At 45.0% G+C, this 16,428-nt stretch overlaps 1 protein-coding gene across 27 annotated transcripts in view; it reads left to right on the top strand.

The window, feature by feature from the left end:
* LOC311421374 (uncharacterized protein) overlaps positions 1-16,428 on the top strand; it is a 44,728-nt gene that overhangs the window by 26,737 nt on the left and 1,563 nt on the right. For 3 of the 27 annotated variants that reach the window (XR_014684844.1, XR_014684845.1, XR_014684846.1), the window contains exons 1-10: positions 7,680-8,505; positions 8,696-8,778; positions 9,406-9,551; positions 11,009-11,110; positions 11,786-11,885; positions 12,616-12,689; positions 13,120-13,265; positions 14,341-14,738; positions 15,528-15,560; positions 16,050-16,326. The gene's annotated coding sequence lies outside the window, so the exon portion shown is untranslated. The other 24 variants (XM_084493179.1, XR_014684827.1, XR_014684826.1 and 21 more) reach the window with 24 other exon arrangements.

Below are 16,428 nucleotides of genomic sequence, written 5' to 3'. Positions count from 1 at the left end.
GGGAAAAGGTACGGAATTAAGTTGGCCCCTGACTGAGCCTTTGATGTTGGCATTAGAAAAGTACAGGCTGGAGAAAGATAAAGGAATTGTTAAAAGGGTTGTTGAAAGTGTTAAAGGTGTTTGAAGTTGAATGAGCAGGGAAAGAGGATGTAGGAATGTTAATAGTTCTGCCTCAGCCCGAGGCTGAGATCTCAAAATCAGGGGTGTTAGCCCTCTTGGGCAAAGGAATCATGATGGGTCCAAGACAGTTGTCATGGAAACAGAAAACCGGAGTTCATGTGCGAGCTCAGATTGCCAATGGGACTGCTCAGGGAATTGTGAACAACTGCATTCCCCTGACAGACCCCTACTGAGACCCTAATCATCCTGAAAATTATGAACAGTTAAGTAAATACTAAAATCTGGTTGAATTGGGAATTGAGAATATGCTTCCGACAAGGTCCAAAAGAAACCCCTATGGAATTTTTGGACCAACTCTGAAATGTAATGGAAGAAAAACAAAACAAGCAAAAAAATGATTTGGACCTAGCTTTGTAGGACAAATTGACTAGCCTTTTCCTAGGGTAATCATCGGCCCCTGATTTCAACAGGAATAACGGGGACCTGGGGAATCTACCCTAGCAGATCCTCCACTGGTTATAATGAAGTTAGGGGCGGAATGGAAGTGAAATTTCTTGTTGATATGGGGGCAACGTATTCGGTTCTAAATCAAGTATTAATGCCTTTATGGAATGATTATGTTAGGGCAAAAGGTGCAACTGATCAACCTGAAAAGGCATATTTTTGTGAACCTTTGAAGTACAAGTTAGGGAAACAATGGGGCATACACAGATTTCTATATATGCTTAACTCCTCATGGGCACTCTTAGGTAGAGATTTATTAGAGCAATTAGGAGCAAAATTGTCTTTGAAAAAGGGAAAATGGAATTAAGGATAGGAGAAGAACAACTAATGAATGTGTTGAGCTTGTCACTAATACAAACTGACCCTAAAAGTGAAATACCCTTAGAGATCACAGATCAAGTATATCCAGGAGTTTGGGCCACCAAAGTCCCTGGAAGAGCTAAAAATGTGACCCCAATAATTATTAAATTAAAGCCAGGAGAGAAACCCGTTAAGGTTAAGCAATATCCTTTGAGGATGGAAGATAGGAAAGGAATTAAAGAAATAATTGATAGATTTCTACAGTATGGATTATTGGTTGAATGTGAATTGGAATACAATACACCCATATCTGCCTTTTTAACAGGCAATAGAAAAAGCTATAGGCAAGTTCAGGATTTGAGAGCCGTAAATAAAATCACCGAGGATATACATCCAGTAGTGGCAAACCCTTATACTTTGCTAACTAAATTAAAGAATAGTCAAGTTTGGTTTACTGTACTGGATTTAAAAGATGCCTTCTTCTGCCTAGCCTTAGCCACAGAAGGCCAAAACCTATTTGCCTTTGAATGGGAAAACCATGACTCAGGCAGAAAGACACAGCTTATGTGGACAGTACTACCTCAAGGATTCAAGAATAGCCCCACCATTTTTGGAAACCAATTAGCAAAGGAACTCGAGACTTGGATGCCTCTGGACACTGAAGGGGCTTTGTTACAATATGTAGATGATCTCTTAATAGCTACTGAAACTAAAGAGAGTTGTATTCAATGGACTATAAGTCTCCTTAATTTTCTGGGTTTAAATGGATATCGAGTCTCTCAACAGAAAGCCCAGCTAGTTCAACAATGCATGACCTATTTGGGATTTGAAATTTCGGGAGGACAACGAGAACTAGGAACTGAACGTAAGGAAGTCATTTGCTGGACTCCAGAACCCCAAACGGTAAAGGAGCTATGAACCTTTTTAGGAATGACAGGTTGGTGTCGCCTTTGGATTTATAATTATGGACTAATGGTAAAGCCTCTATATGAATTGATAAAGAGTAATCAGTCAAAGTTAGTCTGGACTGGAGAAGCACGAAAAGCCTTTAAATGAGAATTGATGCAAGCTCTGGCTTTGGGATTACCGGATCTCTCAAAACCCTTTTGGTTGTTCTCTCATGAGAGACAAGGGATAGCTTTGGGTGTACTAGCACAAAGATTGGGTCCCTATAAACGAGCAGTAGCTTACTTCTCTAAACAATTAGATGAAGTAAGTAAAGGATGGCTCGGATGCCTTTGGGCTGTTGCAGCTGTTATCAATATACAAGAAGCTTGGAAGTTTACAATGGGACAGAGAATGACAGTGTTAGTCTCCCATAAGGTCTCAGCAGTTTTGGAACAAAAAGGAAACCATTGGCTTTCACCACAGAGGTTTTTAAAATATCAAGCAATATTAGTAGAACAAGATGATGTGGAAATTGTGGTCACTAACATCGTAAATCCAGCTTCTTTCCTTAGCAGAACTCTGGATGAACCCATAACCCATGATTGCATAAAAACAATGGAGACTGTATTCTAGTCGACCTGATCTTAAGGAAGGACCTTCAGAAGATGCTGACGAATCTTGATATACTGATGGAAGCAGCTTTGTGTAACAAGGACAACATAAGGCAGGGTACGCCGTTACAACCACTCAACAGGTAATTGAGTCCAAACCATTACCCCCTGGGACGTCCGCCCAGAAAGCAGAGATAATTGCTCTTACATGAGCACTGGAACTAGCAGCAGGAAGGAAAATAAATATTTGGACAGATTCTAAATATGCATTTGGCGTGGTACGTGCTCAGGGAGCAATTTGGAAAGAACATGGATTGCTGACTGCTCAGTGAAAACACATAAAGTATGCTGAAGAAATTTTAAAATTGTTAGAGGCTGTAAAACAACCAGAAAAGGTAGCTATCATGCATTGTCGGGGACACCAAAAGGGGAACACTGATTTTGAAATTGGAAATCGATTGGCAGAGGCTAAGCAGGCAGCTGAAATAACCGAGGTGAAAGCATTGTCTTTGATACCAGACAGTAAAATCCAAACTATATCCAAATTACACAAAAGAAGACTTAAAATTAATTGAAGATTTGAAAGGTAAAACGAAATCAGATGGATGAGTATATTTAAACGATAACCACATAATAATACCCTCTAATTTGACATGGCCCATAGTTCTTAACAGAACATGATAAAACACACCGGGGAGCTGGCACACTGCATAAGAGCCTGAGTCAGACATTAGTGGGACGAAATTTATATACAACAATAAAACAAGTAACTCAACAACGTAGCATTTGCTTACACGATAACCCCAATACCGAGAATAGAATAAAATTGGGAATAATTGGTAAAGGAAATTATTAAGGGCAACAGTGGTAAATTGATTTTTCAGAACTCCCTAGAAAAGGGGGGTATCGTTATTTACTGGTTCTGACTGACACGTTTTCAGGAAAGCCCAAAGCTTTTCCCTGTTGAACAAACAAAGCAAGAGAGGTGGTTAAAGTCTTGTTAAACGAAATAATACCATGCTTTGGGATTCTAGTAGCAATGTCTTCTGATAGAGTTTCACATTTTTGTGTGCAAGTAGTACAACAGACAAGTAAGATTCTGAAGACAGCTGCATACTCTTATAGACCGCAGACAGGTAACCATTTAATTAAACAGCTAAAATTGGACAAGAAGCTAACTTGTCACGGCCTCGATCCCTCCCTTTAGCATTACTTGGAATCAGAGTTAAACCTAGAATAAAAGGTAATTTGAGTCCCTTCAAAATCTTATATGGAAGGCCGTATCAATTTCTATTTAGTGGAGAGGACCTAACACAGTTAGGATCAGAATATTTATATGCTTATATAACTGAACTTCAGAAACAATTAAATAAAGTACATAAATTTGTTTTAGGGACCAAGGCTAGAGGGTTGGATCAACCAATCCACCCCTTTAAGCTCGGGGATTGTGTGTGTGTATATGTGTGTGTATATATATATGTGTGTGTGTGTGTATATATAAATAAAAAGACTTTTTCAGGACAACCCCTAGAGGAAAAATGGAAGGAAAGTGGACGGGACCATACCAGGTATTACTGACAACACACACGGCCATTAAGATTAAGGAGCAAGCAGTTTGGATCCACAATTCAAGGGTAAAGAAGGCCCCGGCGAGGATATGGACCACCACTCCAATTGGACCAACAAAATTATGGTTTTCCAGATCCTAATGATTGCAGGGGTGTGGTTCTTGGATTTGGGGTGGGCAGCTTGGGATGAGAACTCACACCTGTCCCTGATACAAACAATATCTCAAGTAATCAATAAGACGAACTGTTGGGTATGCACCCATCTGCCACAGCATGGGAATAAGGGTGTATCATTAATCGGGATACCCTCGCCTGCAAACTTATCTTGGACTAATTTGTGGGAAAACGCATCTTGGGGTCGAAAATACGAAGAAGTTTTGGAACTAGAAGTTAGTAGCTTTGTGCCGTTGGAATCTTACTATGTATGCGTACAAAGGTGTAACCCGCCTAAGGGTATGGGAAAACAGGATTGTATAAATACAGGTACTACTTACGTGGGGAATCAGACATCTTGTAATTGAACAATTGATATTAGTACAACTAGCAGTTGGGCAAATTCAACCAGCTGGCCAGTACCAGAAGGAAAAGGGTGGTATTGGCTATGCAATGATACAGCCCATAAGGTCTTGCCCGAGAATTGGAAGGGAACTTGCACTCTTGGAGCGGTAGTCCCCAGTATGACAGTACACGATGTAGTGCCTCGAGCCTACTTGAGAAATCATATCCGGAGAATCAGAGGAAAAATTAACAATCCATTGATAGAGAGACACACCCCTTTTCATAGTTTTGTGCGATGGTTTATCACATGGTTAGGAGTGAGTGAATTGGAAAAGGCAACAGTTAATATTTCTGCAATTATAGAGAAGTTAGAAAACAAAATTCTGGATGCTATAAAGGCTCAACAAGAAGAGATATCTAGTTTATCACAGGTAGCGTTACAAAACCGGATGGCCCTAGACTTGTGATTGGCCACTCAAGGGGGAGTCTGTACAGTAATAAACGCAAGTTGTTGTATGTATGTAGATCACAGAATCACAGAATTTCTAGGTTGGAAGAGACCTCAAGATCATCGAGTCCAACCTCTGACCTAACGCTAACAGTCCCCACTAAACCATATCCCTAAGCTCTACATCTAAAATTCTTTTTTCAAATGCTTTCAAAGAAGCTGAGCTTTGTTATTGATCTGTCACATTTTACTTTTTATGGGAGCCAAAGAAAAGCAAGAAAGCAGTCAGAGTGGAAGGATCTCTAGTGACCTGGAAGAAATACGGAAGCAGACAAGGATCCTACATGAGATCAGTAAAGATGATCTTTCATATTTAGTTTAGTTTTAGTGAAATATGGAATAAGTTAACCTCCTGGTTGCCCGATTTCCAATGGTTGAAACAAGTGTTCATTGCTCTAATCGCATTAGTAGTGTTAGGAATATTTGTGTGCATGTTGTTTAGATGCCTGCTTTGTTGTGTTACTGTAAATAATGAAAGCATCTGATGCAAAAGAATTTGCATGGGAAAAGAAAAAGGGGGATTGATTAAGGAGGTATTGGGGAGGCAAGGACAGTCCCCAGACAAGGACTGTATATCTCGAAACAAGACACCGGAACTCACGATAAGGAAGCGGCAGACGGACAGAGAAACAAATGTAAGGACTATAAATCTCAAAACTGGACGTTGGAATTCATTATAAAGACACAACAAAGGGAAGAATTAGCAACAGCCAGCTCTTGCGATTAAGAAACGTGCCAACTCAGCGGATTCCTGACCAAAGGTGAAAAGTACAATGTGAGGAAGACTTGGGGTCTTCCTCCCAAAGACCCCTGCCCACGTCCCAAAGGCCCCTGCCCACAGTTCTTGGGAGGCTCTACGCAGGCGCAAGGTGCCAAAAGGCTAATTAGCATGAGAAGCGAGGGAAGGCGGGGGTAGGCAATGAATATGTATAGGCGCCGGTAGAATATTGATAGATTGATTGTATAAATTCAAGACTGCTTTCTGCTTTGGGTATGCACGATAGGTGGAGAGATCCCCCCGTGCATCCAGCGCTGCAATAAAGAATATACCGCTTAAAGGAATTTCGGCTTCAATCTTTGAATCATATGGGGTTTTCAGTCCCCATCCTTCTGGTCTCTTGTCTTGAAGGAAGGCTTTTTAGGCCTCCATCACCCCAGTTCTGGCAGTGTCTTCCAGTCGCGTGTCGTGACATTTGAGTCTCTCCTTGGGTCTGGTGCAGAGCACCTGTTGTGACTTGCTGTTGCCATAGGGCTTCCCTCCGGGGGTCACTTTTTCTTGCGCCTTGTGTTGTGTGTTTTGTTTGTAGTGTTTGTGGCGTGGCTGTGTGTGTATGTGTTTGGTCTGGAGCTGTCCTGCCTGGCAGTTAGTGATGACAGCTAACGTGGCAGTGCATGGGTGTGCTAATACATTGTCCGGACTGTGTTGGCGAAGACATCCGGTCTGCCTCTGGGCACGTACTGAAGGGCAGCAGGCACAGTCATCTCTGTGGTGTTTGTCAGATGTGTGTGTGGGGGGGAAGAGTTGAGCTGCTTGCGAGCAGCTGCTCGCATAGTGCTTGAACGGTGTGCTTGAGGAGGAGGTCTGTGGAATCTTGAAAGCTTACAGATAAGGGGTTTTTGAAACTTTTATTTTTATTTCTCTCCTGTCCCCAGTAGAGTGTAAACCTCTGGAGGAACCTGTCACAGGAAAGAGCTCCTTCCGGAACTGTTCAGCGCTCCGTAGGCAGCTCGGTGACTGGCTTGGTCTACTTCTGAGGTGTGTCGAGGCATGGGGGCTGCTGTTTTGAAATGATAATATTGTAAACGGGGTCCCTTTGTGTTGTTGAGGGATGGGTGCTAATGCTGGCAGCTGAATGATTATCTTGTGACCGTTTTCATTTGTTAAAGCTGAAACACAGTGTACAACGCGGGACTTGACCGGAGCTGCTTTTGGCAAGGTGAGCGATGAACAGATGTAGCAGGTACTTTAGGGGTGCAGTTGTCACTGCAGTTACTTAACTGCACAAAGTACAGTAAAAATCCTGTTTATATTTCAGGGGTGTTGTAGCTGGCCTAAGAGAGCAGATGGAAGCATCTGCCTCGAGGGCAGGTGAGGGAGCAGAGGTTAGGGAGCAGATGAGAGTAACTGTCCCAGCTGTGCTGTGGCTTTGGATGCTGCTTCAGCCTATGCTTTTCTTTTTGTTTCACAGGTGTGTCGCACAGGCTCAGAGGGGCCAAGCTGCACTCTGAAGAGCAGCACGGGAAGGGCGGGCTGTTTGTGAGCTGGATTGGAGCAGAACTGCCAAGTAGCACGAGGTGACTGCGAAGGGTCTTGCTTTGCAGGTGCCATGGCAGGCTCTCCACAGAAGCGGTTGAGGATTTGAGAAGAGGTTGCAGATCATCGAGGAGCGACATGTGCAGGGACGGCTTGAAAACGGTATGGCTGCTTTCTCTTCTGTTTATCAGGTGTCCCAGGCAACGTGGGCTGTGATGTTAGCCTTTAGGATCGGAACAAAGCAGGTGCTGATGGCGGTCTTCTTCGGTAGGCAAAGAGGTGCCCGAAGGCCCCTCCTGTGCAGCCTGAGCACGCCTCGCTGAGGATGAAGCTTGCTTTCCAGCAGTTCTCAAAACTGTGTTGAGGCTGAAATGCTGCGTCTGTGTTCGGGTTGGGGTTGCACCTTGGTGAGTGTAGGCATGGGTTTTAAGTGGGTGCAGCGGAGGGCCCGGCCCCAGTGTCCTGTAGTGTGTTTTGACCCATCAGCATAGCCTTTTGGTTCTCAGATAGCCTGCTGAAGTAAGTGATTTTTGCTGCGAGTGGAACGGAATTGATTTTGTTGGCGTATAATCTGTTCTGCTCCTAGATTTTTCTTTCTGCGTAAATAAAAGTTTGAGCTAATTCGAGCTGAAAAAGCTTCAGTTACTTGCTTGGTTGTGTTGTCCTTTCAATATTCAAAGCTGCAGCGAAAGCATGGGGATTGTTGCTTCTAGAAACACCCCAGTTCTCCTGTCTGCCCTCTGCATGCTGTTGAGCTAAGCCTTATAAATAAGTAAATAAACCACAGCTGCTGCTCCTCCTCTTTCTACTTTCATGTGCTTTGCCCCTCCCCTTTCCCAGGTGATTGGGTTTGGGTGCTGGGTGGGACCAAAAGGTATATGAGCCCCAAGTATGCCGTCAGAGAGCTCCTTCTGCCTGGGCTGCTCTTTGGGGGTAAGTGCTTTGTTTTTCCTTCAGTCAGTTGCCGGGTTCTCTAGGCAGGCTGGAGTCTATGGATTTCTGGAATTCTAAGGGCTTGGAATTCACTTCATAGAGGGATATTTAGCAGAGGTTGCTGGCTCACTTTTTTTTTTGGGATGGTGGGATGATACGCTCCTGTGTTTGATCTGTATTTTAATCTCTAGATGAATCAACCCAGTTGTGTAACTCTCCAGAGGACTAAAACCAGCTTGATGACATGCTACAAGAGGCTTGACCGCGTTGGTGCAGTATTACCAAGAGACTGAGCAGGGTCACCTTTTTCATCTGCAAAGGGTATGTCTGCCATTACCCCTGCCGGGGCTGCTATGCATTCATGGCCTTGTGGCATTTGTGGACTTCAGTTTGTTTGTTTGTTTGTTTGTTTTATTTGTCTGGCTCTGGTCTCTGTGTTTGAGTCCTCTGCATGTGCCGCACTGTTTGCGTATCCATTGTGGATGTGACCTTCTCTCTTTGTTTCTTGTAGCTCAGGGCGTAGGCACGGAAGCTTGAACGAAGCATGAGGGTGAGTGGACAGCAGTGGGGGCCCCGAGTTGCTCGGTGGACTGTGTGAGTCTGCTTCAGCTGTCGGGCCGGCTTTGCAAGTGCCTTGCGACAGCAGAGTACGTCTCCTGCCACGTTTCTGACACGTGCCAGACGTCAGCGGTTCCAGGGTTCCAGTTCCTGAAATGCTGGAGATGCTCGGAGCACGAGAGGAGCTGGGGCGGCTTCGGGGGGCTGGGGGAGAGGGGACAGGGGAGAGGGGGGCGGCTGCGGCGGCGGGGGGGGGCAGAGAGGGCAGCAGGAGGAGGTGCCGTTGCGTGCGCGTGGCCGACGCCCCTCTGGATTGGCTGGACTGCTCCGTCCCGAGGCATGCTGGGAGCTGTAGTTCTGCGCTGCCGGGCGGCCACGTGGGCTCCGGGCTGCGCGGCCGGGCCGGGGCCGGGCCGTGCGCGCCGGGAGGCGCAGGTTGCCGCTGGCGGCGAGCGCGGTTGCCGGCGGTGAGGCGAGCGAGAGCCTCCGGGGGTGCCTCCTCGGAGCGTCGGGCCGGGAGGGGCGGGGGGTGTTGAGGCCGGGCGCGGGTCCTCGCTGCGCTTGATCGTTGGGCTGGGCTGCGCCGCGCCGCGCCTCGGAGGCTTTCCTCTCCCTGCGTCCTGACAGCCGGCTCTCTCCTTGTGCTGCGGTTCACCGGGGCAGAAGCAGCTCCCCGCCGCTAGGACCCCTGCGGGGTTTGTTGCCGAGCGAAGGTGGCGCACCGGGTAAAGCGAGGAAAGCCGCAGCTGGCGTGCTGCGGTCGCAGGGTTCTCAGGAGAGAGAGCAGCCCGTCCGTCCCGACTGCCCAGGTAAGTCGCAGCGACCTCGGGGTGGAATCAAGGCGTGCTCGTAAGCTTCCTGCAGCCCCGGCTCCAAGGCTTCATTGAATTTGCGGAAGCGCGAGCTGCTCGGCGCTGGGAAGCGCAAAGGGAAGGAAGGCACGTAGTGCCTGCCGAGTCGTAGTAGCCTCTTAGACCTAGAATGAACTGGCCTGTCAGGCTCTGTCTGTTGCTCAGTCTTTGGTACGAGAGGCTAAACTTTGTCCCGCCTCAGCTTTCGGAGTTGTCCTAGGAATAGACCGGTGCTTGCGGGGCTTTCCGGGACGCTGGTTGCGGTCAGTGAGGACAGACGTGAGAAGCAATTTCTGTCTGTCTGTCTATTGGTTATGTCCCAAGAGTTTTGCTTGAACTGTGTGCAATAAAGGAGGCCTTGGGCCTGTACTGAGCAGCGAGAGAGAGCAAAACTCTGCGTAAGCACTGGCCGTGGCAACGTTGCTTGGGAGTTGAGCGGCTGGGGGTCTTTCCAGAGGTGGGGGGTCTTCCCAGCGGAACTCGGTACGCAGGCAGAAACGTGACCTTCGAGGTCTTTGTTTGTCTTGCGCTGCAGCTGTGGTATTTGCCCCATAACTGTATGGAGTTGCTGAATTCTAGAGGGGATGATGATAGAGACGACCCTGGTTCAGCCTTTTTTTGCCGCAGTCCTTGCAGAAGTTGTGGAAAAATGAGTAGTATCCTTCTCTTTAAGTTCACCTTTTAAAGAGTTCTTCCTGCAGACTCCTGTCTCCGTGGTTTAGGTACGTGATTTGTGTGAAACAGAGCCAGGCTTTCCTGTTAACGAGTGCCCTGATTGAAATTCCCTGTTGTTGGAGAACAAGAACCATCAGTGGTGCTTGGCAGTTTAAAACCTCTTGGCTTACGCAAAGGCTAACTTGCCAAAGCGAATGGGAAGTAGCCTAAAGTTCAGTAAATGCGCTGAATAGAAAAGGCCGTGTTCTTGACGGGAAAAGAGCTTTGCAGAACGTGAGCTTTGTTTCCCGTAGGGCTCCCTGCTTGCCCACCTGTTCAGCGATTACTGCAGGCTTTGACTGGTCCCCTCAGGCCCAATATCGCACACGTGCTGTGCTGCAGACGGTGCCTTAGCTTCCTTGCCGTCTCGTGCTGCGTTACTTGTACCTGCGGAAAACTTACTTCAGTGTCACAGAAACCCCGTGGGAAGCGTTCCCGACTCACGCCGGTAGGACCATCCCGTCGCGGCTGGTAAAATCCAGGAGCAGGACGATGCTTGGAAGAACGTCACCTATGGAGGAGAAGACAACAGTCTCCTTCCTGTTAGGCAACAGGTTTCCAAGACTGGTTTCCCCACCCCCCTGTGCGTTTTGAAGGAGGCAGTCCCTAAGCTGATGCAATCCAGCTATCCAACTGCATCTAAGATGCTGGTTGTTACTTCCATAAGCTATAAAGGAACTTAATGCGTTCTGTGTTTTTAGGTCGAGGCTTGTGTGCGTGAGTTTGGCTTGTCGCGATGGCCGGTGTAGATGATCGCTCACGTGCCCCAAAGCTCCTTGTGCTGATGCTGGATCTGCCCCACGGTAAAGGACCGCATGCTGTGTGTTCAGCTTTTCTTCCTTACCGTGTCGTCCGTATGTATTTACTTCTCTGAAGGAAAGGGTGGATTTTTCGTGGGTCCCTCTGTGCGCGTCTCGAACCAGGCTGCAGTAAATCCGCGTAAGCGAGTAGGCTGCTGCAGCGCGTCCTGGACAGTATCAGGGTGCTACTCTGCTAGCAGTGGAGAGCTGGGTGAAGGTGCCCAGGGTAAGGGCTTGTTCTGCCTCGAGTTGAACAGAAAGTTTCAGGAGTTGAGCATCCCAGGGGATGTTTGTAGGACTGCTGTTAGACGATAAAGGTTCGGATGGCTGTCGACGAAGGGGATTTTGTTGGTTCTTTTTCGATAGCTGTTCCTGCCAAAGATCGCGTCGGTCACAAAAGGTAGTAGTAACCTTGCGGTTTCTATGTTCTGTAGCGTTTGTACTAAAATACACTGGCAGATGAATAAATGAGCAGGTACAAATACACGTGACTCTGTAGCTGAGACTAAATAACGTGCAGTTTCTTCTGTGTTTTATCTTTCAAAGCACGTTGTTGCTGAGCGCCTGAGCTTTTTGCTCGCGTTACCGAGGAAAGGAATGGCAGTGCTTCTTCCCCCCTCATCTCTCTTTTTTGTTTTTTTTTTTTTTCCCCCCTCTCCTCTTCTTCCTCGATGACAGGGTACTGGAAATGTTTTCCTCGGATGTCCACGTGAAAAACGAAATAAATAAATAAATGCTGATGGTGAAGACACTGACAGAATTGGGTGACATTTTCAAGGTAGAGGAGGGGCGAAGAATGTGGAAATTCCTGGTACATTAGTGGTGCTCTGTTAACAAAACTGACGTATACGCCACTTGCTGTTCCTAGTTTTTTGGTTTGGTTTTCCTTTCAGTAGTCTCCCCGAAGGCTTTTGCGGACACACGGTGTATCTTTTCTGTTCTTCCAGTATTCGTTTGTCAGGAAAGACGACCATGCAATCCGAGGGCTGTGGACAACCATCTACCGGGTGGTTGTTGCAGCCTCCATCGGTCATGTTATTTGTGCTTTTAGCTCGCCCTCTCCTATATCTTGAGTTGAATTTCTTTTTTTTTTTTTTTTTTTTTTTTGGCAACGCTATGTTTGCAGTGATAGCATTGCTGCCGAGGTATTTTTGACTAAAAATGATCTTAACTGTAGTAGTGAATTCACAGAGTGTGGCTTTGTGTAATGACTCCCGCGATCACAACTTTTTTTTTTTTTTTTTTTCCTTTGTCACAGATAGGAGGAAAGCTCTTTCCGGAGAGATGGAAAGAAAGTTGTTTCAGAATACGTTCAGAATGTCTGAAGTTGTTTTGGAATTTTTTTTTGTTTTGTTTTTTTTTTTTAGTAGTTAACGGTAGTACAGCCCACAGAGCAATTTCTTTGTGCGTGAGAACTCGCGGGTTAACTGAAAGTTACTTGTTTTATTATAAAACTAGGATTTGAAGCCACGGGCATTCAGAAATGCATATGATATGTCTTGTCACAGTCTTCTAGATCAGCTAACCGGAATGAGAACCAATCTTCTGAAAACACGCAGGGATATCGTGGGGCAGGATGAAGGTAAATGGACACAATTATTTATTAATATTCTGGTACAGCTATTTAATTCACCTAAGTAGTGTTTCTGTCCTCGGTGTGGGAGAGGAAGTAGACTTTGCATCGTTTCTTGGGTCAGTCGTCCTTCCCTAGATTCCGAAGGAAAAGAATGAAATTTCTGCCTTCTGTCACAAAACATGTTGTGCGTGCTTGGAATTTGAAAATTAAGTTTCATGGGTGAGCTTTCCTGTGCAACAGGATGCAGTAGATGTTCTTATAGTGATGGTGAAAGGAAAGAGGGGCTTTATTTGCCTTTTGCTTTTCCTTTGTTTTGTAGAGGGAGGAAATAGTGATTTCTAGATCTTAAATGCTAACACTGGAAATGGAAGCATGCGAGGCTTGTATTTCCTTAGTCTTAAGGTAGACTAAATTTAGATACCTTGTTCTGCTGCAGACTGCCTTCACGGCGTTCCTGTTGCTCAAAGGGGAAATCGTCAGGAGTAGTTGAAAATGATGCCTTCACCCCTTCGGGAGATTGATCCAGATCAACCAAAAAGGCTTCTTCATACACTTGGCAGTCTGTTCAAACAGGATGAGAAGGTAGGAGAAGTCTTGCTATCTGCTGTATCATTATTTGAAAAGTAACTGAATTGTAACACGGAGGCAAATACTCTGGTAGTGAATTGACGAAGCAATTGTTTTTTACTTATATTTAAAAGAAAAAAAAAAAAGTCTTTTCAGGGTACGATGATAGATGAAGCAGATAAATTTGTTGCTGGGCCTCAGAATAAGATCAAGCGTCCTGGAGAGCCCAATACTCCAGCATCACTAAAGAGAGAAGGCGTAGCACGTCGCCGCTATTGCGACGGCCACAGTCACTGTTGTGACAAACCATGTTGGTGGGAAGGGGCCACCCTGTGCTGCTGGATCTCCGTCACCATATCTGAACCTCAAAGGCATGCCAACAAATAAAAGTATGTTGGAGTTGTTGTAGTACAGGAACTTGTGTGGTCATAAATGGACATAGTGTGCAGGAAAAAAAAAAAAAAAAGGTCTCCGTGCTTTCTGTGTTAATTCAAAAGGACACGTAAGTTTTAGAGTTAATTGGGACTGAATTTCTTTGGTCGGCTTAGACAAACAGGCTGTTGCTATAGGTAACGAAGTCCTGAATGAGCAATAATTTGGAACTGTTTCTAAAAAGTGCTGAAACCTTTCACCACGATGGTTTGGCGGTAGCAAGGATTTCATTTCAGCTTTTAATTCTCAATTGTGTATTCTGTAGTGGGGAAGGGAGAAGTGGGGAAGGAAAGTGTGTAAAAAAAAAAAAAAAAAAATTTTTAAATTTCTCACAAATAGTAATTTACCCACCTGTTGCAGCAGAGTCGAAAGAAAAATTTGCTGGAACTGGGGGAAGGAGGGGAAACTTTAGTTTACTTTAGTCACTGAAATGGGAATACAGCAAATAACTTCACGACAGTCATATGAGACGGTAGCAGCCCAAAAGGAGGTATTCCTGTGGTTGCGTCAAAGGGTGAATAAAACTACTGAAGTGATCTGACAGTGCTGAGTAACTCTCTCCACAGTACTTTCAACAAGAAGGGATGCAGAGTAATGTCCTTCTGTGTTTTTTGATCCTGCAGTTATATGCACTACTAAGCTCCTTCTTAATTTTCAGACGCTGGTATCAGTACTGTCCAAGATGGTAATGGAGAGAAGAAAGCAGAAAACTGTCAGTTGCTGGAAGAGCAAATTGATGGCTTGTCTGTGCAAATGGCTTCTTCGGTTCCAGCTGTTAAGGGAGAGGATGAAATGTCACCTGGTGACTTAGACTCTCTACATGATGAGTTCAATTGCTTAAATGATGCAAAGATGGCTTGGATCGTAAACCTGGTACCAATGCACTTGTTCGAGGGCCTCTAAATTACAGCGTGGCTGGAGATGACCAAAAACGAGTGATGGAGTCTACTTCTGAATCTGTGCCAAATTGATTTAAAATAACACCTACAATGTTGGAGGGAAGCGATGCTGGTATTAAAATCAGAGTGGTGAAAGAGGTTCGCAAACGTGGAAGAAGTAAGTTCTTTATTAGTGTATTAAAAATAGGCTAGGGGTACAGAAGACTTTTTCTTGAAATGAGGATCTATTTTGAAAATAAAACCTCAGATTTGGAATGATTTTTGATTACTTGTGTACAAGTAGTGGAAGAACAAGAAAGTAAGTACATGTATTCACAGTCCAACTTTATATCCTCACCGTCCTTACTGCAGCACTCTTAAGCAGGCTTAGTCACAGCACCATTCGTGTTTTCATAGTTGGTTCAGAGAAGAAAACACAGAAACCAATGAAAAAATACTGTTGTTTCACATCTAAGGTGTCCGGTTCATTCTTTTGCGCTACTTTTTTTTTTTTTTGTTAAACTTTATACGAGACAATCGTGCTCATGCTCCACATAGATGGGTCATCTTGTAAAGAGTAGTTATCTTAAACCTCTGCTTTCAAAAATGACAGCTCTAGGTTGAAACATGGCTCGGTATCCCTTTGTTTCTATTAACTGCTGATCATGGCAGCGTGTTCGTGGAGATGCAAGGCTTCTCTGCTGATTAAACCTAGTCTGCATTTTCCAAGGGCAGGTGTTTCTAGATACTGCTCTTTTAAGAGAACAAAATTCAGCGTTACATTTGAATATCAGCTAATTGATATCACTTCAAATTATTGGTATGCTGGCTTTTTTTTCTTATGTGCATTACTGTATGCAGAAATGGGAAACTCTAGGCTTTGTTGTTTTTCCTTTGGCTGTTGAGATTTACTGAAAATGCATTTACAAGATCTGTTTCTAATATCTGTTTGGATCTCTTCTTTAAGATCGTGAAAAAAATCTTCTCTCTTCTTGAGGAGGTACGTACAAGGACCGATGGAAACTCAGAAGTATTTCATTGAATTTGCTATAAGGGAAGGAGCAAGGTTTGTATAGATACGAATGATTCGGAGTTAAACGCTAACGTTGTTCATGATAGCAAATCTCAGTCTTTTCCAAAACAAGTGTTTTGTTTTGACATACTTAAATTATTACAGTTTCAGTGGTCAAACTGCCGTTGTATTTTCTGAAGTAAATGGTCGTTACCTAGAGCTGAAGTGTGAAATAGAAAGATACGGGTGGTTATGGAAGAAAGACCCAGAATTTGCGTGGGTTGGGGAAAGATGGCTGTATCAAATTAAATTTGCCATTCTGATGTCAGAAATGAGGGAAGCTCTTCCATGCTGGAAACAGAGAGCCTCTGCTAATACTGTTTGTCGTGGCCAAATAATACTGAGTTATTTAACTGCTGTTTTTGGAAGAAGAAATGAAATTACTTCCCTAGGTTTAAAAATCGTGTCTTAATACAGCACTTAGAGAGAACGCTAGAGGAGCTAGAGTTCAACAGCCTACCCAACAGAGTTAATCAGGTGAACGGTAGATAATAGTGTACCAGCCAGAGGAATACGGACCGGGAATGAGTTTGCTGTGCCGCAGAAGAGTGGAAGAGGACGTAGCTGTTGCCCTCGCCATCCTGGCGGTCAAGTGATCTTACTGTCAGAGTCCGAGAAGAAGCAGCAGAGCTTTAACTTTACGAACCTCTATCGGCAGAAGCTGGGCTGTAACCTTAAGGACGTGCTATGAAAGGTGTGGCTTTTTTCCTGTGGAGGGTGCTCTTTGCTCAACAGGCTGAAAAAAATAACCATTGCTGCCCCTCCTGCAGGTGGTGAGAATTTACTCACTTGAATA

Source organism: Aythya ferina, assembly GCF_964211825.1.
Source record: "Aythya ferina genome assembly, chromosome: 1".
Taxonomy (NCBI): Eukaryota; Metazoa; Chordata; class Aves; order Anseriformes; family Anatidae; genus Aythya; species Aythya ferina.
Note: the sequence above shows the minus strand (reverse complement) of the source record. Positions and strands in the feature narration are given on the sequence as shown.